Raw genomic sequence first — 24,851 nt, forward strand, 5'->3', positions numbered from 1 at the left:
GGGCCATAAAGTGAGACTCTGTCTCTACAAAAGAAAAAAAAAAAAATACTTCTTAAAAAGAGTGTAGATAAAGCAAGATCAGAAACCATGACCCAAGAGAAAGAGTAGATTCATGGTAATCCACCCCAGGTGGGAGAGGGAGTAATGTGCAAGGCACAGGGCCGGCTTCTGCTCCACTTCCAGAGGCTCTTGGGTAAGGAGCAGGCTGATGTCCCCACCTTCACCCTCTGTGAGATAGGCAGGTACTCATAGCCAGATTCTCCTGGAGCGAAGCAAAGGTAATGAAGAACTTGTTACTGGTTTTTTTTCATCTACTTTGTTGAAACATTTCCTCTTCATATTTAACCTTTTATTATTTGATCAAACTCTCTAAGAAGAGCTTAGTTCACTCTGAGCTCAGTCTGCCCTTGTTATCTTTCCTTAGAGTTCCTAAACTTTAAGGAATGTAAACTGAATTTCTAGACATTTAGCTCAGCCAGGCAAGCAGTGTGTTTTCTTTCTGAGATTATCTTGACGGGTAAGAACTAGTCATTATATTACTTTTTTTGCCGAAGTTGTTTCACCATCTTGAGCCTAAAAGTCCAGCCATGAACAAAGGAGGTCATGGATCTCCTTTCGCAATTAAAAAGGACTTCAGAGCTTATTTCATTGTTCCCATTTCTTTTCACAAGGTGGACGTTGATAGGGTAGAAGTTGAATTCAAGCATTTCTAACAGACTGGATAGAATTCTGATGCTATTTTCCTCTACGGAACTCAGACTCAGGTTAAGATCTTTTTAAATTGCCATCATTTTTCTGATTTGTTCCTTTAGAAACAGGATAGCAAATGTAAGAGTGGCAACAGAAATGAGAAAAGTTACCCTGAAGCAATGGACGCTAAAGAAGAGTGATTGAGGAGAGAGTGCCCGGGCTTACTTAGATAATTCCTCTGAACAGATCCTTGAGTACAGGAAACTCCATAAAATACTGACCCAGGAGTGGGTTGGTCGAGTTGCCCGTTCCCTCTCAAAATGGACAGATGCAGTGACAGTTACATGCATCCTCTTAAATGCAAATCCAATAAAAATCATGGAGCATCTGCTCTGTACTAAATCCACAGGGGTTAGGGTCCAAGTAAGGATATAAGTATGTATAAGGAGAAGAGCAAACATTTATTGACAGCTGCGATATTTTAAGCACCGGGTCAAGTATGAGCTCATTTAACCTTAACAGTTAGTACAATTGTTTGCCCATTTTACAAGTGAAGAACTGAGACTTGGGATGGTGAAGTAACTCATTCAAGGTAGCACAGCTGACAGGTGGCAGCGCTGAGATTCTGACTCAGGTCAGCCTGAGTTCCTAACCATTGTCCTGTAGCGATGCCCATGAAACCAGATCCCTGGAACTTGTAGTGGAGTGGGTGGAACACACCTGAACAAAGACAGCCCGGGGTGATAAGGATTGCAGATGGGAAAAAGAAAAACGGGATAATGGAAAAATGAGGGGAGGGACAGGAAGACGTTTGTTACAGGATACAAAATGACAGCTAGGCAGGAAAAATAAAGTCTAGTATGTTACCACTGCAGGATGACTATAGTTAGCAATAACCTGTATTATAGTCTCAGACAGTTGGGAGGAGGATGTTCAATGTCCCCAGTACAGATGATAAATGCTCATTTCTTTTTCTTTTCTTTTTTTTTTTTTAAGATTCCACATGGGAAAGGGAAAGCAAGAACTCACAGGGAAGGGAGCCTTAATCATCAGGGCTTAAAGAGCGAGGGGGGAGCTGTCCATTTTTACTCCTTAGGACTGGTGCTGGGCTACACAGGAGCACCCTGCCTATTGCTAAAGAACCTCAGGGTGTTAGGATGAGAGTGAGTGCCCCCCGCGGACTCAGATGTGGGCCTAAACACGGTAGAAGAGAGAATCAAGAAGATCAAGATCTTGTCACCGCCGTCAGGACGCTGGAGAAGTCATCAAGTTTCAGAGACCCCAAATCATGGTCAATGTGTGGACACCAGACAGCTGAGTGGCCCAGGGCCCCTGGCAGTATTGGCCTGGGGCTTTAGAGAGGCGTTGCTTCCTCTCCCGCACACTCTGGGTCATCTGTTTCCATATCCCGCCCTAATCCTCGCTGGGCTTTTGCCTTTCTTTTCCCCTTTCTTGCATCAGACTCCAACTGACCAGGCCAAGGCCAGACGCACAGGCCCAGGCTCGACTCTCCCGCCCCGCTGGATGGGCAGCGCCCCCTGGTGGCCACGGGCTCCGCACATCGCACCCCAGAGCGAGGCCTGTGCAGAGCCCTGGGCCGGCCCTGGAGTCCCCGAGCCCGCTCGCTGGGCAGGAAGCTGGGCTTTAAACAAGTCTTCCAGGTTGGTTTTTGCTCACTGTAAGTTTGAGGCTCACACTCTGGGGGCAAAGTCTTTGGAAACTCAGTTCTCGCATCTCTTTCTGTCTCCCCCTCTGGAAAATGGGGAGGCCTGGTAGAAGGCACAGTGACATTACCGGGCGTCCCCTCCTCCCATCTCTTCTGTCTACGCGTCTGGCGCCTCCACCGGACTCTGGGTCTCTAAGGATGGGAGTCGCACCACTCAGCTCTGAATCCCTGGGGCTCAGGTGGCACCTGGGTCACTGTAGTCGTTCAATGAATACATTGTTGATGTGGAGAGGCCTCCCCCCACTTCTCCTTCTCTTCCTCTTGGGCCTCCCCCCCCCCCCCCCCGCCCTGGGCACAAAACACAGATGTTCGAAGGAATGGTTAATGTTTAAAGGGAAAGAGCCAGGTCTAGGCAGGACAACGCCAGGTTGCTCAACGGACAAACAAACCCACCTTCTTGTGCTGTTTCCTAAGCCAACAAGAAGCTGCCAGAAGCCAGTCAGACGGTCAGTGGCCCAGACCAGCTACCCTGTGCCCCAAGCAGCCATTGCACAATACAAGACCTGGGGCTATAAATAGTCTTTACTAAGAAGCCCCAGCTGGGATTAAACAGGCCCAGTGGGTGGCCTTTGTTGCCCCTTCAAACAAGTAGAGAAAAAAAACTTTTTTTTTTTTAAGTCTTGCTTATAGAATCTAAGTTTAGGGCACAATATTCTCCTGGCTCCTTTGAGTTCAGCCTGTTCTCTCCTTCTGTAACCCTCTGGTCCCCCTTCCTTCTTACTGTTTGTTGATCAGAATATCACCCAGTCCCACTGAATCAGAAGGAAGACAGTGTGGTAATTTTCAGCGGGTCTTCCTTTCCCCCCATTCCTGACACCCCGTCTTTGCCTAGTCCTGGCTGTCCACGTTTGCCCTGCTTCAGAGGTCAGCACCTGGACTGGTGACTCCACCTCCCTCTGGTCTGTAAGGTTGATCTCCTGCTCACTGGTTTTTCCATGTTTTCCCCTTTCTTTCAATGGCATCTCATTATTACAACAGTGGCCTATGATTCTTTAATGCACACCCTATCTTTAATATATTAATTTATTTGCGAATGAAACATGCCTGCCACTACCAAGCCATATAAATTATTAGATTTTCCTTTCATTGTTAATTTTTGACAAACATAACTATAAACAGGAGCTCTAATATTTTCTCCCTGAACCCAAATGGATCATTTTTCATACCTCCCAGTGGCTTCCACTGGGGATAGCATCGAATCATTTTGTTAGGCCATCAAAGCCTTCCAAGATCTGCTTCCACCTCATTTATCCATTCTCTCAACATTTCTTAGATGCTACTATGGTCAGGCCCTGGGGTAGGTTGGGAGAGGGGGGAGTAACAAGTGGTCACAGCCCCTGGAGAGCCACAGGTATTAACATACAAGTTTGCACAAGCCCTAAGGGAGAATAGTGGAAAGACATAAGTTGGCCCGGGAGAATCAGGAAAGGGTTCATAGAGGACTATTTGGCTGAGTCTAGAAAAATGAGTCAAGTCACAAAAAGGAAAAGGGGCCTGCCAGTTACAGAGAACAACACAGCAAAAGACAAAGGTATAAGAACACATGGTGAATTGAGGAAGGGCCGAGCCACTCACAGAGACTGCTGGAAGAGACTGACAGAAGTGAAGGTCACAAAGGAAGGTTGAGATCAAATCTGAAAGACTTTATTTGCTATATCTATAAGTTTAGATTTTATCCTGAAGCCTGTGGAGTCATGGACATTGTGACAAATGATGGTCTTCCCTAAGTATAATTTTATCTGTCCTCCTGTAAGAAGTAGGGAGAATAAAAGCACAGCATTCTTCCCTGTGCTCCCCTGGAGCTAACAGTCTGGGCTGCTCGGAAGGTCCCATGGCAAGGGCCATGGCCTTGAGATAATAGGATGTTCCTCTCCCCAAGTCTAAGGGCAAGGTCGAAAGTGTCCAGTGGTAGGACTAAGGCTATCAAGGACTTGCACTCCACGACCGGGATTAGTGGTCATTGAAAAAGCTTCTCAGTGGTCACCAGAAGGTAGCTTTGTGATGACATTAGGACAGATCACTTGTACATTATCAGTAATCAATCAACCCAAGCTATGGTAAAAGAACCAAGTTTTAAAATATAACACAGTGACAGATGCATGCAGTTCAATGAAAATGAAATTGGAGGGTACAAATTTTTCATCTCTGTATCACCATAGTTTCAGGATGGGAGACACCACCATCTATCTTCTCTCTTTATCACACTTTTATTAAGATATTGGTGTTTATACAGTGTTTCCAAAGAAGCCATTTATCTTTTAGGTTCATTAGCATATCCAATTCCTCTTCTAAGAAGATTTACCTCAAAAATCTCCTTAGAGGGCTTTCCATTCACTTACTCATTCTTTATTGGGTGTGTAATGGTTACCAGGCACTGCTCTTGGCTAAGTTTTTATTTCTAAAGTATAGTAGAACCTCCATAATTGACCACCCCCTACATTGACCACCCCCTTAAGTTGACCTCATTTTCGTAGACCAGACATGCACCACACGTACTTATCAATACAATAGGCCTAGTTCCTTCTGTTGACCACCTCTGTGTGAAGACCACTTCATTATAGTCCTTTGGGTGGTCAACTGACAGAGGTTCTACTGTATTTTCCTTGCTAAGTAAAAATAGCGTCGATGATCACTGTCTTAATGGGGAGTAATCTGTGTTGTTTTTCCCAGAAGGGATGCTAGACCAACCTTAGCTTCTGCCCTTTCCTTCTAGTGACCAAGGCCAAGTAGTGACAATATTCTTGGTCGGTGCCTGAGGTGTGGACTGTGTGGGAAGGCACGAGATTTCTTCTGCAGGATAGATCTTTCCTCTGTGCAGTGCTACAACATCGCTTCAAGCTTTTAGCCTTATGTATTAACAAAATGAAATAATCATCCAGATAGAAAATGTTGTATTAAATTAGAAATGATAGAGATCTTCATCTGAGGTGGGAAAAGACTTGGAGTTCATAAAAATCAAAGGGACACTGAGGCGCAGTTACGTAAGGATGTGACCATGGGGGTTGACTCCCGGGGCCCCAGCAGGGTGCATGGAAAACCCCTGAACACTGGCTATCCTCTTGAAACACTCACATACCTTCCCCTCTGTCAAAAGAAGATAGTAGGTGGCTGTTATCTGAGAACTTGATTCAGAACTGTTGCACTTATTTCATCATATTTCCACCCTTGTCAACAAAAGCAAGAGGTATTAGGTCAGTATTTCTTCTTCTATGAGTGTATCTGAGATCTGGCTGCTTTCATTGTTCTAGTCTAGAGAAGTGTTACTGATGTGCAGTTTTGTTTTTAAAATACTTTGGGAAAGAAAAAATGAAATAAACATTCTAGGATATCTGCTATTTTTATTCAGAGCTTCACTCAGGGGGTTGGGGGACTCTTCTAATACCTTCAAGTAAGGAGCGAGGCCAGGAAAAGGAGAAAGAGACTTCAAAAGGGAAAGGGGACCCCTTGGGGGACAGGAGAAATGAGAAACCACTGCCCACCTCATCAGGAAAGTTGACCTAGTGTCTTGAGCACTCATTTTTTAAATCAGAATTTAGTACTAATTTGGTACTAATTTTTAATCAGAATTCTTCATTTGCAAATGACAGTGATAAAACTATCTTGTCTCATCAGGGTATTATGGGAGAAATAAAGAAAATTTAATATCATGTTGTCAGTACAGTACAGTAATTGCCACAGCTAATATTAATTGGTTCTCAGATGGGCCCTAAGGGCCCCCAAACAAAGACCTTCTCCCCATCCTCCCTGAGATGAGGGCATGTGGAAGCTGTGTCCAGGCAGCACCAGCTAGGGCGTCAAGATGGTCTTCTCAGGATTTCATTTCCATGAGGGTCTAATGAAACTCTCCGGAGTGCCAGCTGAGTTGAGGCTGAAGGCTGGCTGTTAGTCTCAAGACTTCTAAACAATTCAGAGCAGATGGTCTAGAGTAGGTGATGAAGAGCATGGTCCATGGCAAGACAGTCCAGGAATACTTGAACAAGATGGCCAAGGGGCTGGGGTTCAAATAATTTCTCTAGTGTGGGTCACAAGTCAAAAACATCCATGAATATATAGACAGAGGCGCCAAACATGTTTGCACATTTTAAGAGAGGAAAAAACCATATTGTAATTATAATACTCAATATATACTGATAAGAAAAGATAAATAGAAGTCATGTGTGAGCATCTCTTATAATTGCAGAAGTCAAATGTGACTCAGTAAAATTACAATTTTAATACAGTTTTTTCCTTTCTTAAAATGTGTATACATTTTTTGACCCCTCTATATTTTGTATATATATATGATCCATGTATTATTTATTAATATTTATTTAGAGTTGAATTTATCACAACCATTGACCCTACCTCCAGCCCCCACCTCCAGTGGCAAACCACCATCCACGTACCAGATCTAGCCTATGGCCTGTTTGGTGTGGCCCATGAACTCTGAATATTATTTTTTACATTTTTCAAGGGTTTAAAAACACACACATACACAAAGAAGAGTATGCAACAGAGACCTAATGTGGTATTAAAAGCCTAAAATGATTACTACCTGGCCCTTTGCATAAAGTTTGCAAACCCCTGGTCTTGAGGATTTAATGGGCTCTCATGTATAACACGATTTCATCCTTATGGCCACCCTGGCAGGCAGTTAGGACAGTTGTCATCATGTCCATCTTAGAGGTGAGGAAACAAAAGGCCAGAACAGTTATGTAAGTCTGGGAACAGACCTGTGGTCTCCTAATCCCCATCCAGGACTTTTATCAGGAGATCACAGAGAGAATGACTGACCCAGGGGACAGGGGAGGGGAGTTGAACCGCATCCAAACTGATTTGAGAATGTTGGATCTGTCCACCCATTCTTAGCAGGCAATTCATTGGGGGAAAAGTTGCAAAGAGGATTTGGAAATGCTAGCAATGTTTAACCAGGCTTGTTACAGACTTGGGCAAGTCAGGTGACAAAAGTTCACATGCCCTGCACAGATGTCCCAATTCTCCAAGCTGTCTCCCTGTCCCCCACTTGTGCTTGTACTAAATGGCTGCTACCCCGGGGCTGTCTGCACCTCCAGTTCAGAGTTCACTCCCCTCTGAATTTGGGAGCACCCAGGAGTGAATGAATGCCCACATTATCTGCCTGTGGGCAGCTTCCTGGCCACAGATTTGGGAGGGCTGCAGGCAGCTGGCATGGACTGCTCTGTCCTTGACATAAACAGCCCCCAGCTGAGTGGCAGCTTGTTCTCTTTACTGCCTTGGGCGAGGTCTCACAGGGCCCCAAAGCCCCCCACTCCCAGTCCCCTGCTGCCCAGGGCCTGAAGAAGGGCTTTGCGCCTGTAATTCAGACTGGCTTCTTCCTAACCCCTTGGCTGCTACCAAGCAAAGCCCTAAAACAAAGATGTGCATGGGGTTGATCTCTGAGTCACCTAGAGGCCAGCAGGACCGGGCACTGCCAAGCCCCAGGCCGGTCTGCCTGTCAGGGATGGTTTAGGAAGCCTTGATACCAAACCAGGAGGCTGCGCTGGTGATATCAGTGTCTGTTCTATGAACTTACAATTGTGAGTCCTCTAATGTCTTCCTTCTGACCCGCTACGGATAACCAGTTGCTACTCTTAAGAGACAGGCCTCCAAGAAGCAAATAGGTACAGTCATTACTAATTTCATCATTTTAGTAATGAGGTCTTTAGTCCTTCCTTGGCAGTGCTGGTCCCCAGGAAGGAACAAAAAAGACGGAAAGAGGAGGAGGACAGGCCCGTGAGGGTCCCTGCTGGCCAAACCATAGTGGAGAGTGCTAAGAATCCGGGCAGCAGGTGCCAGGGCAGGGGCTGGGGGTGGTAAGGACACAGCGCTATAAAATCTTGCTCGCTCCATGCGTCTTTCAGTGGCTCAAACCTAAGGAAATCTGGCATCATTCCTGTCCCCATTCCACTTTCACCCTCACACCCACCCCATTCTCTCACCTTGCTGTCCCAGAGGTCCTTCTGCATATCCTAGTCCCAAATCAGCAAGTCTTATCTGAAAGAGCTTCTTCTGTAGGACTGGTCCTTGCCTTGTGTTTCTTAGTCTTTCTTTTGCCCTTGAATTCCAACATTCAGAGACCTGCCCTATGTCCGTCATTACACTATGAGCAATTCCAGGGAGGCCCTGTCTGCCTTAGCTGGGGCACCAAGCCCTGTCCTTTGCCCAGGGGGAGGCATGATATCAACCATTTCAGTGTTTCCTTTACTTCTTCCGGCCAGATGCTAAGAAAAACTTTTAAAACCCAGGGAAAGCCCAGCCGGGGGATTTTGAGCTGCTCTAAATCTAAGAGAGATCCTTTGCATGCACAGGATTAAAGAAAAATAAGAATGTTATTCCGGACACCAGGTTGCATCAGACACCAATAGAGATTTCCAAACTTCTCAGCAATCCACCCTTCCAATATTTCTGCCAATGCAGATGACAGCTGGGAGAAAAAAAGAGGTTTCTTTTCCTTTCAAAGTCATTTACATATAAAGATCAGTTAGGATGTGGAGAAGACAGTTCTTACAAAGGGGCTCACTATGTTTCACTTCTGAAATCACAGTTCTCTTTCTCCATCATGTATCTGGAGAGCTCTCATTCTACCTGCCAAGAGAGGCAACCTGCCGTGTCTGCTTTTGTGCTGAATCACTGCTGACTTAGACTCAGCAAACAGCAGCACCAAGTTGAAATTTAATGAAATTTTACATTTTAGCTCTGAAAATTGAAAGTCACCGAGCATCAAACCACCCAACCACCTGAGAATATTGCACTGCAGTGTTCTTGCCTCTCACAATGGGTCTGTTTCTAACAAGCCAGTTCACATTAGAAGGAAAAAAGTGACAGGGCAGGGAGGCTGAGGAGCAGCTGGCTTGTCTTTGCCTGCCCGGGGACGACTTCGGGAGAACTGAATAGATGATGACTGCGAAGGGCCCAGCACAGGAACTGGAAGGGCCTGAAGCTCACAGCGTGCCTTGGTTGTCCTTTCTGCACTTCCCTTCTCTTAGATCTTGAATGCGTGGGGTTCACTGTGTGGTCAGTTTTCTTCAGTCGAAGCTGGACTCTGAATGCATCCATATCTTTGAATAACTAAGTGAACTCATTCACCTGCACGCCAACAGAAGCCCACGATGTGAGTGTGTCACAAACCAGGAGTTAGGATGAATCCAATTCTACAAAACAGAAGTCGATTAACAACAAAAATATAAATTAATCTCTTTTATTGTCTCAGTCAATCGCTTAAACCTCTGCATGTGTCATTCCTAGGAAGTCAAGTATCTTGCTCTTGAGGGCCTGCGTTTCTCAGTCAGTCAATATTCCTGTACCTGAGGGCTTGCTTAGTCCAGACATGCTATTGATCAGATCTGGTTTCAAGGACAGGCACAGGGGAACCGAAAACTCTTAGCAGCCAGCTGCTGTCTGCATGTCAGGGCCACATGGTCCTGCAGAGGAAGCTTCCTGGAATACAGTCTGTGGCTGCTTGCCCACTGTGTAGCAACATCTTGGGTTGCCATCTCGGCCAACTAGCGTCCTGCCTCTGAGCTCAGACATGCAGTCCCAGCCTCAGCCACGTGATATGCAGGAACAAGTCTTCCCTCAAGTTCAGAGACCCTCAGCCTAGGCAGTGAAAGTCACATGCCTATATAGCAGACAGGTAACAGTAATAAGCAAAGTGGACTAGCTTTAGGAAAAATCAGCACCCAGGCTTTATTTTTACTGATTTTAATGTAAGCAGGTTACGTGCAAATATATGGAATGCTGATTACATTTTATCTGTATGAAATGCCAGTACAGAACAAGAAATGTTTAATGATCAATCAAAATTTGTATAATTCATTTCGTCTTTAGTATGAATCTGGGAACCTGACTCCTTCTCTTCTGCATCAAAATATCAATGCTGCTTCTTTCATTTTGTGTTGTGAACGTGGATGGCAGAGTTGCACCTTCAGAAGCCAGGTCCTGCGTCATTGTCATGTTAAGTTTTCCGTACCACTCGGCCCTCCAGTGCAGTAACATCCGTCTGTAGTACTTCCTTTAGAATGTCGAGATTGAGGAAAGCAAACTTTGCCGTGTCATTTCATTGTCATTAAGTTTGAAGTACACTTTTTGGAGTCTAGTCTTTGAATTGACAATTTCGAGACTAGAGTGTAGTCTGTCACTTTCATTTCTGGAAACTCACTGCAGTGCAGTTAAGTGGGCCAGATGATTCTCCACAAAATGAGGTTTTTTGGATGTAATTTCTTTGGAAACAAGTGAGTTGAATTGAATCTCACATTTCTGAACTGCAGTGTCTAACTTACAGACACCCTTGAGAAGAAATATCCCAAATGTTTACTTCAGATGGCCTCACCTTTGGTGAGTTGGCATCATATGTACACGTTAATTTATTTCAACAACTCAAAAAACTTTCCAATTGTAAACCTCTTCAACTCATCTACACCAAATTCCACAAAATACAGCAGAAAATAGTGTTTGGTTTCGAGAGGGTCACACTAGTCATTGTACTTTCAGCCATTCAAGGCAGAGAAGTGTATACAATACTCAGCGCTAATTACAATGGCCCTGACATTTTCCAGTTCTAACCTTTTAGCACTAAGCAATTGCTGGTGAATGGTGTAATGAATAGGCTGAAGTTCTATATCCTTACAAATGTTACTGCAATAAATTCCCTAATAAGCCTGAAATGAACTCTAACCAGGTCACAGATCACTGCCTGTAATCACACTAATACTGACCAGTCCATGACATGTTCAAACAATCAAGACTCTCCCGGCTCCCCCAAAATAATTCATTTCCTGATATGGTATAATATCTGTCATCTTGATATATCAAATAGTCTTCTAGCTCACGAATCCTAATCATCTCCATGAATAAATATATTAACTTATCAGCTCCAATAAGAAAGCACTAGAAATTATTTAACTTTCTTACATAACTTGAGCTGTAGATTCTTAGCCATGCCTTTAACACGCTGAGCAACAGGATTTCTGGTTGTTTCTGTTTGGGATGTGTCATGTCTGTTGTGTTCAGTAGACACTCTTGGATAAACCCACCATCTGTCAGTGGTTTTGAGGCCGAGGCAAAATTTTCTCTTCCTGCATAGTGGTATTTAACTATAGCACCGCTTAATGTATTCACATTTTCTAAGAAAGTATTTAAAAATATTGTCCCTTTTTCAGTTTGTTTTATTTTTTCATCATGCATACTTTTCATGCTGGTCACACTTGTGACCATGTTTTGTTGTATAACTTACATTCTTTTGAAATAGAAACATAACAAGCTTCCCAAGGTCTCTTTCATTCTGGAGGAGCAGTGGAATTCAGTGGGACTGGCGTGTGACATTAAATTAGGCAACTTAATTTCTCTGGGTCTCAAGGTCTGGGTCTCTGTAAAAGAGACTGTCACTGGATAAATTCTAAGGTCCTATGCATCCTAATATTTAAAATTCTTTTCTTTTTTATTAAATCATAGCTGTGTACATTGATATGATCATGGGGCATCATTCACTAGCTTCACAGACCATTTACCAAGTTTCACATACTTAAAATTCTTTTTACCCTAAGTCCTAGTGTGTATGGGGGCCCGTGGGTGTCCTCTATCCTCGTCTTCCGGGAAGAAGGACATTTTCCCAAGGAAAGCAAGTCTGCTATAACAGAGACTCCCAGCAAAGCAATAGTATTATCGATCCTAGCACTTCCTAACCTAGGATGGAATCATCTGCAAAGCATATCATTGCTTTCTACTTTGTGTCCACATTTGTATAAGATAAAGAAAAAGGCAGAATGGTGATAGGAAAAAAGAGGTGGGCGGGGATCTAACGTTACATACCTACTGCAAGTCAGGTGTGTGCTTGTCCTTTTATATACAAGACCTAACATAATCCTCCCAATCAATCCATGCAGGAGATGGTAGTATCCCAACTTTACAGATAAGGAAAAGACACTCACAGAAGTTAAATATTCTGGCCAAGATAACACAAACAGCAGCAGATTTCGGATTTGGTCCTAATGACCATGTTGTATCCACTATGCTGTATGATTCTGGGTTCCAATGCATTCTTCTCTGCCTGTGGGGCTTTTGGGAGGTCATGCGTCTCCTGCAGCATCCATGTCAAACAAGGATGCTCTATTCTCTTAGGCTTCTTGGTCTGGGAGCCATGGATCAACCTTGAGTTGATCATGTTAAAGGCCAAAATAAGGGGAGACACGGCCAGCATGCAGAGCCTAGTGTGGGGTCTGGCCAGAGCCCTGGAACCATGTTGGGCAAGTCTATAAGAGGCCAGGTCAGGTCGGGATGACAATGCCCAGGTGAGGCAACGAGCCAGTCCAGGGAACAAGACCTGCATGTTTCAGGGGCTGCTGCTGCTCATGCTCCAACTTAGGAGCAGAGACTGCCAGAGAATCAAACCCTTTCTAGAAGGAAGTAGAAAAGCCTGACTTCATATCATTTGCCACCTCAAGGCGGGTGTTGACAGACTATCCATGGTCAGATCTAGTAAGAAGTAACCTGCAGCTGTGTGTTCTTGTCTCTTTTTCTTCTCTTTCCTTCCTTTTCCTTTTCATTTCCCCCCAGTCTTTATCATTAACATAGAAAAAAAAGAAAGAAAGAAATAGAAGATAAAATAAATCAACAGAAGGCATTAGAGTGGAACACTACATCACCTACCCCATCCTTCCCTATGTTTATCGCTGGTTCCTTGAGGCAAATGCTTTTTACTCCTCACTCTGAAAGTTACTTTCCCAACTCCAACCAACTTATATGCTATTTCTTAACTTATTAATTTCCGATATTGTCAAGTCACTCACACCCACAGAAAGATAAGGATTTCATTTACTTTATTCCCCCTGTTCTCTCTTCTTCTCAATTATTAACAACTATTTTTGTCCTACTGTTTATTACCTTTGCACCTCTGAATAATAACGTAAACATATATTTTTATATTCTGTCAATTTTAGACAGTACTTGTTGGTTTCCAATTAAATTAGATGAAGCTGACATGTTGATGGGAATCCTTCCTGAGTCTACCAACTTCTCCTGCTCCATGTCAAATTCGCCCCTTGTCTTTGTCATTTTCTGACAGCTGGAATTTGCTTTTACACAGTCCAGGCTGATCATATTACTGTTGGGAGTCCAGGATCCCAGTTCCTTGAACCCAGTTAACCTGGTTCCATTACTTGGCTAAGTTAGGAAGTTCAACTGAGGCACGGTGGTCATTGAAAGCAAAAAATGAGTGAAAACAGAAAATAAACCTGGAGCAGCACAGGCGGCATGAATAAAGAGCAAAGTAACCTGCACAAGTCTCAGTGTAGCAAAGAGAAATTTTATTTAGGAAGAACAAAGAGAAAGCTTAGAGCACTTCCAAAGGGAGTTGGAAATGGTCCCTGTCGTGATGAAGAGAAGGTGAGGGAGACGGAAACATGAAGGCCATGCAGAGGCATAAATACCCTCTTTCCCTCTGTTTGAAATTGGTTGCAACTCTTTCATTAGCCTCTCTGCACCTCCAGGCATTACTGCCTTTTCTATTGGTCATTGATTACTGTCTCTTTCTATTGGTCATTGGTTACCTAGGTTACCTCATACCCGCATCCTTATAGGCCCTCCAGACTTCCTGGTTCTAGAGTCCAGGCTTTCCTCCCGTTCCCCTTGAAGCCGGTTTCCTTGTGTCCCTTCTCAATTCCTTTTTTTTTCTGCAACTGTGTTTTGTCTTTTTTGTTGTATTAGACTGATTTGCAAGGTTGAAAACCAATAAATAAATTTAGAATTTATGAAGTCATTAATATATTATTTCATAATTTATAATTATGAAATTATTTATAATTTATGAAATCATTAATATATAATCCTTTCCATAAACATTGAAGCAGGCCCTGAGATAGAATTATACAGCAGGTGACATGAGCTTGTGCCCTTAGGTTCAGTGGCCTCCGTTCATCACACTCCACCAATGTCCCAATACCATGTCACTGCTTTGGTGAGGCTTGGTGACTACTGGGCTTGACTGTAGTATGAGTAGAAAGAGGAGTCTGATCAGAAAGCTCTTACATTTCAAAGGGCAGGGTTGTTGCACAGAGATCTAGAATTCCCTATAGGAATTCCCTCTATAATTCTCAAAAAGAATGTTCAATGTCTGTAGAGAAAGGAGCCTGATTTTTGCCTGGGGTGGGCTGCCAAGACTCCCAACTCATGCCTGGGTGAGGACCTCACCAAGAGGTCCGTTCTTTTCTTCCCTAGATTTGAATAATCTCCTCTGCAATCCCACCCCTCCGCCCCCACCACATTCCAGGATCTTATTAACCCACCAACTTATTTCTGTTCTCTTTACTTCTTCTGAAAGAATATTGAGTTCTCCTCTTGCCTGTCTCTTCTCATTACCCTGACTATTATGAATTTATCTCCACATTTTTATTTTCCTGAGGTCACTAGAGGGAGGAGTAAACCACAGCCGTACCTGTACTTTATTTCTTTTCTGATCATAACATAGTTTAGGTTTATTATCAAGAAAACTTTCAAGCAATCAAGAAAAATAGAGAAAAGAAAACTCCCAAAATCTTGTAACTCAGAGAAACCCCCCACTAACGTGAAGTTGAAAATCCTTCCTGAGTCTGCCAACTTTTCCTGTTTTGTGTGGAATTTCCAGAGGGAGTTTCAGCTGTGCTTTTATCTCTGAGTCTTCCCTCCCCTGGGAGCTGTTACACCAAAGGTGGGAATTCAAGTTCAAAGGCAATGCTCATTGCCTTCTATGCTATGTTGCAGCCCCATCCAGCATCCAGAGCTTTCCTCAAAGAAGAAACAGTCTGGGTAAATACTTTTACCTAGGATTCACCCTTCCTTTTCTCCATTTCCTGCATTTTGTGGTGGAATTACATGTCCTAAGGCAGCCTCCTGGGTCCTTTTGCAGAGAAGGGATTCCCTAGAGCAGATTTATGGATAATTTTCTTTCTCTGGGTCAGAGTGTGGGAATATAGAAAATCAGATAATTTGGCTTATGAAATTCACATTTCACAGTTGGGTCTGCCTCCCAAGTAAGACATTGACACGTTGCCTGTCTATCCAATCTTCTTTTACTAGAAGGCGAATAATCCTTCTCACAGGATGTACTGCTGCGGGGGTAGAAGGAAGCGGTCAGGGAACAGAGTTGATGGAGATGAGCAAAGGGTACCCAGGGAATTCCTGCTGTCCCCAACCTCCCTTTCTCATTATAATAAGCTCTTTTTTTTTTTTTTCATTTTCCTAATTCATTGCAGTTTCATGTGTTTATTTGCTTATTTGGGCATGAGTTAGAAAAGGGACACATTTGGCTCTACTCCAGTTGATTTCTGAGCCAGCAGGAACCAACTTTGCCTTTCAACTGTGTGGGGTGACCCACAGGGCCAACACCAGATAGCTCTCTAAGGCGTGTGCCTGGCAGAGCCTATCTCTCTGTCCATGTGAGGGCTCCGTGTGAAGGCATCGAATGACTCTGTGCTCTACTGGGCCATCAGTCAACTCGCCAAGTCTGGGTTTGGCTTCTAACTTGGCCCAAGCTCCTGGCAGCAAAGAGGCTGGGGGTGGGGGTGGGAATGAGGGTGGCCTCTATCTCTCAGCCATAGACAGGTTGAAAGGAAGGTAAAGTCCTCTTCCTCTCTGAAGAGGACTTTGGAACTTTTTCTTAAATTTTAATCCTTTTCTTTTTCACTTTCATGTAAGACATTTGCAACAAACTCTGCTCCCAAGGGGGCCCAGGCAGCAAGGGTACAGAGAGGAGGGCAGAAGGACTCTGTTTGTGGGTGATGGCCTGAAGAATGGAGCTCTGCAAGGCGAGGTCCCCTTCTCCTGTGAGCATTTGATGACTGTCCCAAGGATCAGGAGGCAGAATCTCTCACTTTCTGGAATACACAGATAATCATTGTACTCTTTGAGACTTTAATCAAATCACGCTTTTGTTGGAGTGGTGATCCTTATGGAATTGGACCACTTTATGGTTACTTTGGAAGTGAATTCCTTTATACAAAATGCACCTGTTCTGTGTTTGCTCTCTGGGCCAAAAATGTTGCTATAGCATGACAGTGAACCCTTTCCAGCATTTTTAGGGATTCATTGAGGGTACAGAGAACCAGGTTACACTGATTGCATTTGTTAGGTAACGTCCCTATTATAACTATGTCCTGTCTCCAAGAGGTGTGTTACACACTGTGATCCCCACACCCCCTTCCTTCCTTCCCTCTTTCCACCCCCCCGTTCCCCTGCCCCCCACCAAGTACTAGGTCATCAATTGTCCTCATATCAGCATTGAGTACTATGTATGTTGGATTCTTTTTTTTTTTTTTAACACTTTTAGAGGGGCAGATGTGGTGGCTCACTGCTATAGTGTACGTTGGATTCTTGCTTCTCCATTCTTGTGATGCTTTACTAAGAAGAATGTGTTTCAACTCCATCCAGGTTAATACATATTTTTAGTGGCTGAATAGTATTCCATGGTATACATATACCATAGTTTGTGAATCCATTCCTGGGTTGGTGGGCATTTAGGCTGTTTCCACAGTTTGGCAATTGTAAACAGTCTCATTTACGATAAAAGATTTTTTTTTTTTCTGGGTAGATGCCCAATAATGGGATTGCAGGATCAAATGGGAGGTCTAGTTTGAGTTCTTTGAGGATTCTCCATACTTCCTTCTAAAAAGATTGTATTAGTTTGCAGTCCCACCTGTGGTGTAAAAGTGTTTCCTTCTCTGCACATCCACACCAGCATCTGCAGCTTTGAGATTTTGTGATGTGGGCCATTCTCACTGGGGTTAGGTGATATCTCAGTGTGGTTTTGATTTGCATTTCTCTGATAATTAGGGACAAGGAGCATTTGTTCATATTTTTGTTAACCATTAGTCTATGTCCTTTAGAGAAGGTTCTATTCATCTCTCTTGCCCATTGATATAAGGGATCCTTGGCTTTTTTTAATGTTGATTAATTTGAGTTCTCCATAGATCCTAGTTATCAAGTTTTTTTTTGATTGCTAGGAATTCATTGAGGGTACAGAGAACCAGGTTACACTGATTGCATTTGTTAGGTAACGTCCCTCTTATAACTATGTCCCATCTCCAAGAGGTGTGTCATCTCTTGGAGACCGGACATAGTCACCTCTTTATAAATGTAAATTTATAATTTACATATTTATAATATGTAAATATCTTTTCCTATGCACCATTTGCTTGAACTGAGAGAGAAAATTTGGAGATAAATATCTAAAGGTAAAAGTCACCTTGCCAAGCTCCCCACACTCAAGAAAAAACTAGCAATAGAACAAGGACCCCTAACAAACTGCTTACCCTTCTAGATCCAACTCCCTCTCCTTAGTCTGGGTTTCTCGGACCTGCACGGGAAGGCAGGATTGAGCCTGCTGGCCCTTGTGTCACATAATATATTTCTCGTTACACCATTCTGCAAGCACATTTTGCAAATGTCTTTTTTCCCTGTTGGAATCTGAGCCCCTCAAGGGTAGGGATGCTTATCTATTTTTGTACTCTATCACTGAGTACAGTGCCTTGCACATATAAGCTTTAAAAAAAGTATATTAAGGGAACAGATGAATGAATGGCAGGTACATTACAGACTTTTTATTCCACGTTCAGATATTCAAAAATATTTTGCTTCCTCGAACCATGTTTTGTTCAGTAATAACAAAAATAATAGCAATAATGTATCAATAATTTGTTTTGTGCTAAGCACTATGCTATGTATTTTTGTTCAAGTGTCTCATTTAATCTGCATCCCCCATCAGAGTTCGCATATCCTGGCGTGTGATCTCATATCATCTTGGATTTCTCTATCACACTAACTGCCACATTTTTAAATATAGCAGAACTTCTGTAGGTTGACCACCCCAGGGACGGTAACAAACCAGTCAGCCTATGGAGGGGGTCAACATGAGGAGCTAGGCCTGCTGTACTGACACGTACATGTGCATGTCCAGTCTATGATGATTAGGTCAACTGAAGGAGGTGGTCAGTGCAGACAGGTGGTCAACTAGGGAGATTCTGCTCATTATAATTGTTCACGCTTCGTCTTCTCCTGGATTGTAAGCCCTGTGAGGACAGAGATGTCTTTGCCTGTATGATGCTGCCTCCTTCCGCCTGCAGCCCTTATAATACATGCTGATTTAATCTTCATGACTTATGAATTCCTACAAGTCCCCGTTCAGTTCTATACCAAGTATTCTGCAGTATAATTATTGCCATCCTGGATGCTTCTGTTCCTTTTTGATACTTGGGCAGAACATAAAGGAAACCCACAAATTCTCCTTGTGGTAGCTGAAAACATTGGTACCTGTGTTGTCACCTTTGGGTTACTATGTGCTTGGAACCTTAGAAGAGACTCCTCTCCAGCTTTTTATTTTTGTGGTCACCATCGCCATCCTAGAGCTGCTGTTTTCTCCTACATGACACCGCTTCTAGACGTCACCACTGCTGCTTTTGGGATTCCAGGTGCCAACAGAACCGACATGAAGCAGGTGCATCTAGGGACAAGGCAGGGCAGGGCAGGGTACAGTCCAGGAAAGGTCAGAGTCTGAAGCTGAGATTGCCCAGCTTAGAAAGCTTAAGGCAAAGGATTCCCCCCCACACACACATATTTCCTTGGAGAGAGTAAGATGGATCTCCATCTTTACCTTCTGCCTCCAGGAAGCTTCCATCCCCACTCCCACTTTCCCCACTACTTGCAACATTCAATGTTTCCATCCTAAGGCGCTCCTCTGCACTGTTTCTACAGTCTTGTGCTTCTGCTGGTTTGAGGTCCTTGCTAGCATCACAGGTCCCAACTTCTCAATGCTCTATTTCCAAATGCAACCATCTCCTCATTGGTCTAGTCCCAAGGCCAGGAAAAAAAATTGAGCTATTTCCACAAAATAGGCTAGAACATTCCCACTATCCCAGGGCTTTCAACCAAGTTTCTGAAAGTAGCATGTGAAGTTGGATATTATTCTCTCTTAAAACTTCATGAATTCCAGAAATGGAGATTTCCTCTGCAGACCCCGACAAACACCCTGCCAACCTCTGCAGTCGTTGCCATTCTGGTCCTGGGGCATCGGAGATGTAACCGCTTCAGAAATAAATTAGCAGGGACTGGGAGGAGTATTATCTCCCACTGGCGCTGGATGTGTTTTGTATCCTAGGCTGGTTGCTGGGATCACATACTAAATCCTTGGTATAAGAACAGAGGCGACTCAAAGTTTCCAGTACAATAATAAGCTGCAGGCAACTATTTAAAACACCCAGACATTTATTTCAAAGCTAGGAAGGTAGCATTGGAAAGTAGAAAACAAACTGGACTAAGAGCTGGGAGTCTTAGTAACTTACTGTGTGATGTTGGCAAATGATTCAACCTCCTTGGGCTCAGTTTCCTCATCTATAAAATGGGGGGATTATACTTTTTCAGCTCTAAGTTCCTGCTCAGAGTAAAGGTGATGGATCTTTGAAGATCTTTTATTTCTCTGGTGGGAATCATTTCAGTCTTCAGGCATATATCTCCCTGTTTGCTGCCTCTCTCTCCCATCCTGCCCCTTAACATCATAAAGCTCCTTCTCCAGCCCCATGAACTTGGACTTCAACCAAACCCTTGGAAAGCCAGGTTTCCTTTCCTGAGCCACAACTATGAAAAAGGCCTTCAACAGCCAGAACTGGACCAATCTTGTCCTTTCTGAGTCATAACATAACAACATTATGACAACGTGGGATGACAGCTCCAAGTGGAAAATAAAACAGGTATTGCATGAGAGACCATCTTGGCTACTTACGTAAGATTTTCTATGTTTCTCTTTTAAAGTTTGTTTTTCATTACAAAAGGAACTTGTTCTCTTGTCAAATTCTCTTGTAAAATTTAGAAAACTAAGTTGAGTTTAGACAAGAGGGTGAAATCATTCGTAATCTCATACTTCTACACTTCCCAAAGAAAGATTCTGTTAGCATTTGGTATATTTCACACTTTCTATGCAGGTTTTTGCATTGTTGAGATCATGCTCCTTATAGCATTTCATCTTTTTTCCCCACCGAAAATTGCATAATAGGCATTTCTTCATGTTATTGAAGTCACTTATAAATAATATTTTAATGGTTCCAAAATATTTTATTTTGTGGTTGGAACAGTTAGGTTGCTTCTAGTTTTTATCTTCTTTTTATAAGTAATGCTCAATCCATGTGCCTATATCTCCATGAATTTTAGATTATTTACTTAAAGTACATTCCTGGAAGTGAATTATTCAAAGAGTCTGAATCACTTTAAGATTCCTGATACCATTTTGGTCTTAATTTTTCAAGCATATTTTATGACAATATCACCATAGTTTCCCTCGAGGATATCATATTCTATTTAATCATGAGAAAATTTCAAGTTTTCTAACACTTTTCCTGAAGGAACACACGCTAGAGCCTCCTCCAAGGAAACATGAGCATCTAGGCCTTTGCCCTGAAATGTCAATCCACTTGGTAGACACCTGCCTGTCACCGGGATGATACTTATTTTCAACATCCTGTGAAATGTGAAATTATAAAGGAAACAAAAAGAACGACTCTTTACCATAAAGAAGAGAAAATGGTTGAGTGTGGAAAAAAATCCTAAACTGCAAATCAGAGACCCTATTCAATTGCTGCATTTGAAACACACGAAAATATGATAAGACCAGCTATTCCCGGGACGAATCTCATGGCTTTGAGTGATTTCCACACACAGCTTCTCTGCACACCGGTGTCCTCTTCTGTAAAAAGAGAAGAGAGAACTAAAGGCCTTTTGTAGAGCATCTAATGATTAGATGATTCTCTATTCCTTCCTAAAAGCATGTGCATTACAAAGTAATGTCTTTTGCACCAGTTTTGTGTTTGAAGTTGTCTTTGAAATGGAGATCATTAAAATGACCATCTTTGGGGTAAAGGAAGCTGTGGAATTGAGTCTAGGTTAAGAGTTGGGGATCAGATTGAATCCCAGCTTTGCCAGTTGTTAGCCACATGTGGTCTTTCATGTAAAATAAATAATTATAGCCAACTATTCAAGTTCCTTGAGCCTAAGTTTCTTCTCCTGCAAAAGGGCTACTATCAGAGCCTGTTTCAAGGGGTGGTTGAGAGATGAAATAATGCCTGTAAGTCACCATGAGAAGTCCTCAGAAACCCGCACCATGAGGACTACTGAGAGTGTTGTACCAAAACGATCTGCCCTCCTGGTTCAGCAGGGGAAACTGAGGCTCAGGGCAAAAATTACATAGCTAGTAGTGTAACCCCAGATCATCTCAGGCTTACTTCTGAAGGCAAAAGATTTCAAATGGAAGTTTATGTGAAGATTTCATTGTTTTTCTAACCACAGTCCAAAGCCAATTGCCAGCATTATGTGGGTACAAATGAAGTCAGAAGAGCAACCTACAAGATGGAGTCTGAAAAGCGAAGCTGAAGTTCAGCCGACCCAGCTGGCTCAGCCCACATCCTTTCCCCATGTGAGGATGTTTATCTCAAAAGACCTTATGAGAGGTCATAACACTTACACAGTAAGTGTTGTTACGTTGTTAAAGGTTATTTTTATGGTAGTTATGGTTACTTTGCCAGAGTAAAGGCTACCTTTATGTTAGGTATGGTTATACTGTTAGAGTAAAAGCTACTTCCATGTTGTTTTCTTTGATGATTCTTTTAGATAAAGTTGAAATTTTCTGGGTCTGTTTCCTTGTATCCCATTATAAAAACTATTAGACTTGTAACTGAGGCAGAACCGTCTTTGAGAGACTACTCTCACTGTTCTCCAGAATTGCTGGCCCTCTGATAATAAAGTTTGTTGGCCCCAATCCCCATCTCTCTATTTGGCTGCCACCGACAGGTGGCATGGCCCTCTTTCTCTGGTAATATAAACATTTTTTGTTTTACACAAAATTCCACCGTATATTAGTGCTAAAACTCCATTCTAATGTGAACACCATGGGACGTATTTTTCATATAAATACATGAACTTGCTATTATGCACTTACACTGGCAGCACTGTACAAACAACTTGGTAAGGTCTCATAACCTGGGTACATCTGCATCTTACAGCAGTGTTCATGTCGATGTGTGACGGTGTCTTGCTGAGTGCTGTTTGTATCATGGTTGCGTGCTTTTGTGTGATGTTGTGAGAATGCTGGGGCTTGAATTAGAGCAGTGAACAAACATTAAATTTCTTGTTAAACTTGGCAAGACTGGAAATAAAATCAGGGACATGTTAGTCTAAGTTTATGGGAATACTGCTATGAAGAAAACAGCAGTATACAGATGGATTAAACGTTTTTTCTGAGTGGAGAGAAAGTGTCACTGATAAAGAGAGGTCAGAGTGGTCAGGGAACGTCCCCTCTCCCCCAAAAGTTTGCTGAAAGATCAACTCATGATAAGGCAGATTAATAGGAGAGAGAGATTTATTGATCCTGCATGGGGGGAAATCACAAACTAATTACCTGATATCCTGGTGGGAACCGGATATTTTTATGTACTCCTTTTAGAGGAGAGAGGAAGATGTGGGATACAGGTAATTGTGCTTAGGGGTAATAAATAGTTGCTAGGGAGAATGAATGGATGAGGAGAAACAGATTGAGCTATAAATGATTTTCCTTGCAAATTAAATCAACCTTCAGAGATAGGTATTATATTTAAAATGATTTGGGCCAGGTCTGGTTGCATTCTTGATTTTCTTTTCTGGAATATAGTGAGATACCAGGGAGGGGAAGGGAAGTTAATTGTTCTTTTGATGGGTTGATCTGGTTTTTGCAGATTGAGAGAAAGCCCCTTCCAAGGGCCTGTTGATCTCTAAGACCTCTAATTCAAAATATTCTTTATACCAAGGAGTTATACTCTGAGGGGAAATTTCCTGAGCCCCTTCACAAGCAAAGTGAGAAAGTCACAATTAGACAACACTGCAGAGGACAAAGTCTAAAGTCCTGCCTGGTGTCTGAGAGGGCTCCTGGTTGGCCTCAGCCCTGTTTCCCTCCTGTTGTAGACCCTGAGGGCACCAGATTTCTACTCAACCCATAGGACATCGTCCTGCCTACACAGGGATTTCACCAGGGCGCTGCCGGAGCTATGGCCTCCTTCTGGGAGCCCTTCCCCATGAGCCATGGGCAGCTTTCTTTTCATCCTTCAAGGCACAGCCAACATGTCAGTCCTTCTGGGGTGAAAGCTTCTCTCCTTTCTAGACATCACTCCTGACCCTGGCTGAGTTACTAAGACGCCCATGTTCATTGCCACGTTTCATCATGTGACTGATGTGAATTAGCTCAGGGACAGATGGAACAGGAAGTCTTTGTCCTGTATAATCTGTATGGGCAGGCCTTCCTACAACCAGGCCAGGATTGCTTCTGCAATGTCTCAGAAGCCCAGAGATTCTAAACCTTAATGCAAATGTGTGGTGGTTCTTCTAAGAAAAGAGGAGGAAAATGTTATCACTATTATTATTATTGTTGTTCTACTTAGCAGCAAAAGCAAACAAGAAATAAATATCTTGACTCAGTGCCTGTAGCTCAAGCGGCTAGGGAGCCAGCAACATATGCCGGAGCTGGCAGGTTTGAATCCAGCCCGGGCTTGCCAAACAACAATGATAACTACAACCAAAAAATAGCCAGGCATGGTGGCGGGCACCTGTAGTCCCAGCTACTTGGGAAGCTGAGGCAAGAGAATTGCTTGAGCCTAAGAGTTTGAGGTTACTGTGAGCTGTGAAGCCATGGCACTCTACCAAGGATAACAGCTTGAGACTCTGTTGCAAAAAAAGAAAAAGAAAGACAGACAGAAAGAAAGAAAGAAAGAAAGAAAGAAAGAAAGAAAGAAAGAAAGAAAGAAAGAAAGAAAGAAAGAAAGAAAGAAAGAAAGAAAAAGAATTTAAAATAAATTGTCACATCGCAATCATTGTTTATGTTTTTCTCCCACTGTTACAATGGGAGTCTTTTTTTTTTTTCATCTTTGATCTCCAACATCCATGTCAGGGTGCATTGATTAATAAGCATGGTAGCTGCTCCGTGATTCCTGAATGGTGCTGGCCATGAGTCAGTCACCTACTGAACCACCATCGATGGGTCCAGCAATGTGCCTGGTGCTCTGTTGGCTGAAGGAAATGCACCTGCTTTTTTAGCTGAACTCAGGCTCAGCCACACACCTAGCTTCTCAATTTTGGAGACGGTCACGTGTATGGGACTGCAGTGGAGCATGAAGGCCCCATAGAGGCCTCAGCAGTTTTCTGGCACCTGCGTTCCCTGCTCTTCTCCTTGTGTTCCTTTTTGGCTTGAAGCCGCTCCTCTTTTCTGCCTAAGTTCCAACACGCTTAGACAGATCCCTCTCTGTTCCTGAAGCCTTCCACCCACATGGAGGCTCTGTCATACACAAGCTCTTCTGTTTCATTCTACTGGTTTGGTGTTTGCTCACCTTATCTCCTTTTTGTGAGATCTCTTCAGAGCACTTTGCAGATTGCAAGGTACACAAGCGAGAATAAATGATTCATTCAC

This window comes from Nycticebus coucang, chromosome 24, assembly GCF_027406575.1.
Source record: "Nycticebus coucang isolate mNycCou1 chromosome 24, mNycCou1.pri, whole genome shotgun sequence".
NCBI classification, from domain to species: Eukaryota; Metazoa; Chordata; class Mammalia; order Primates; family Lorisidae; genus Nycticebus; species Nycticebus coucang.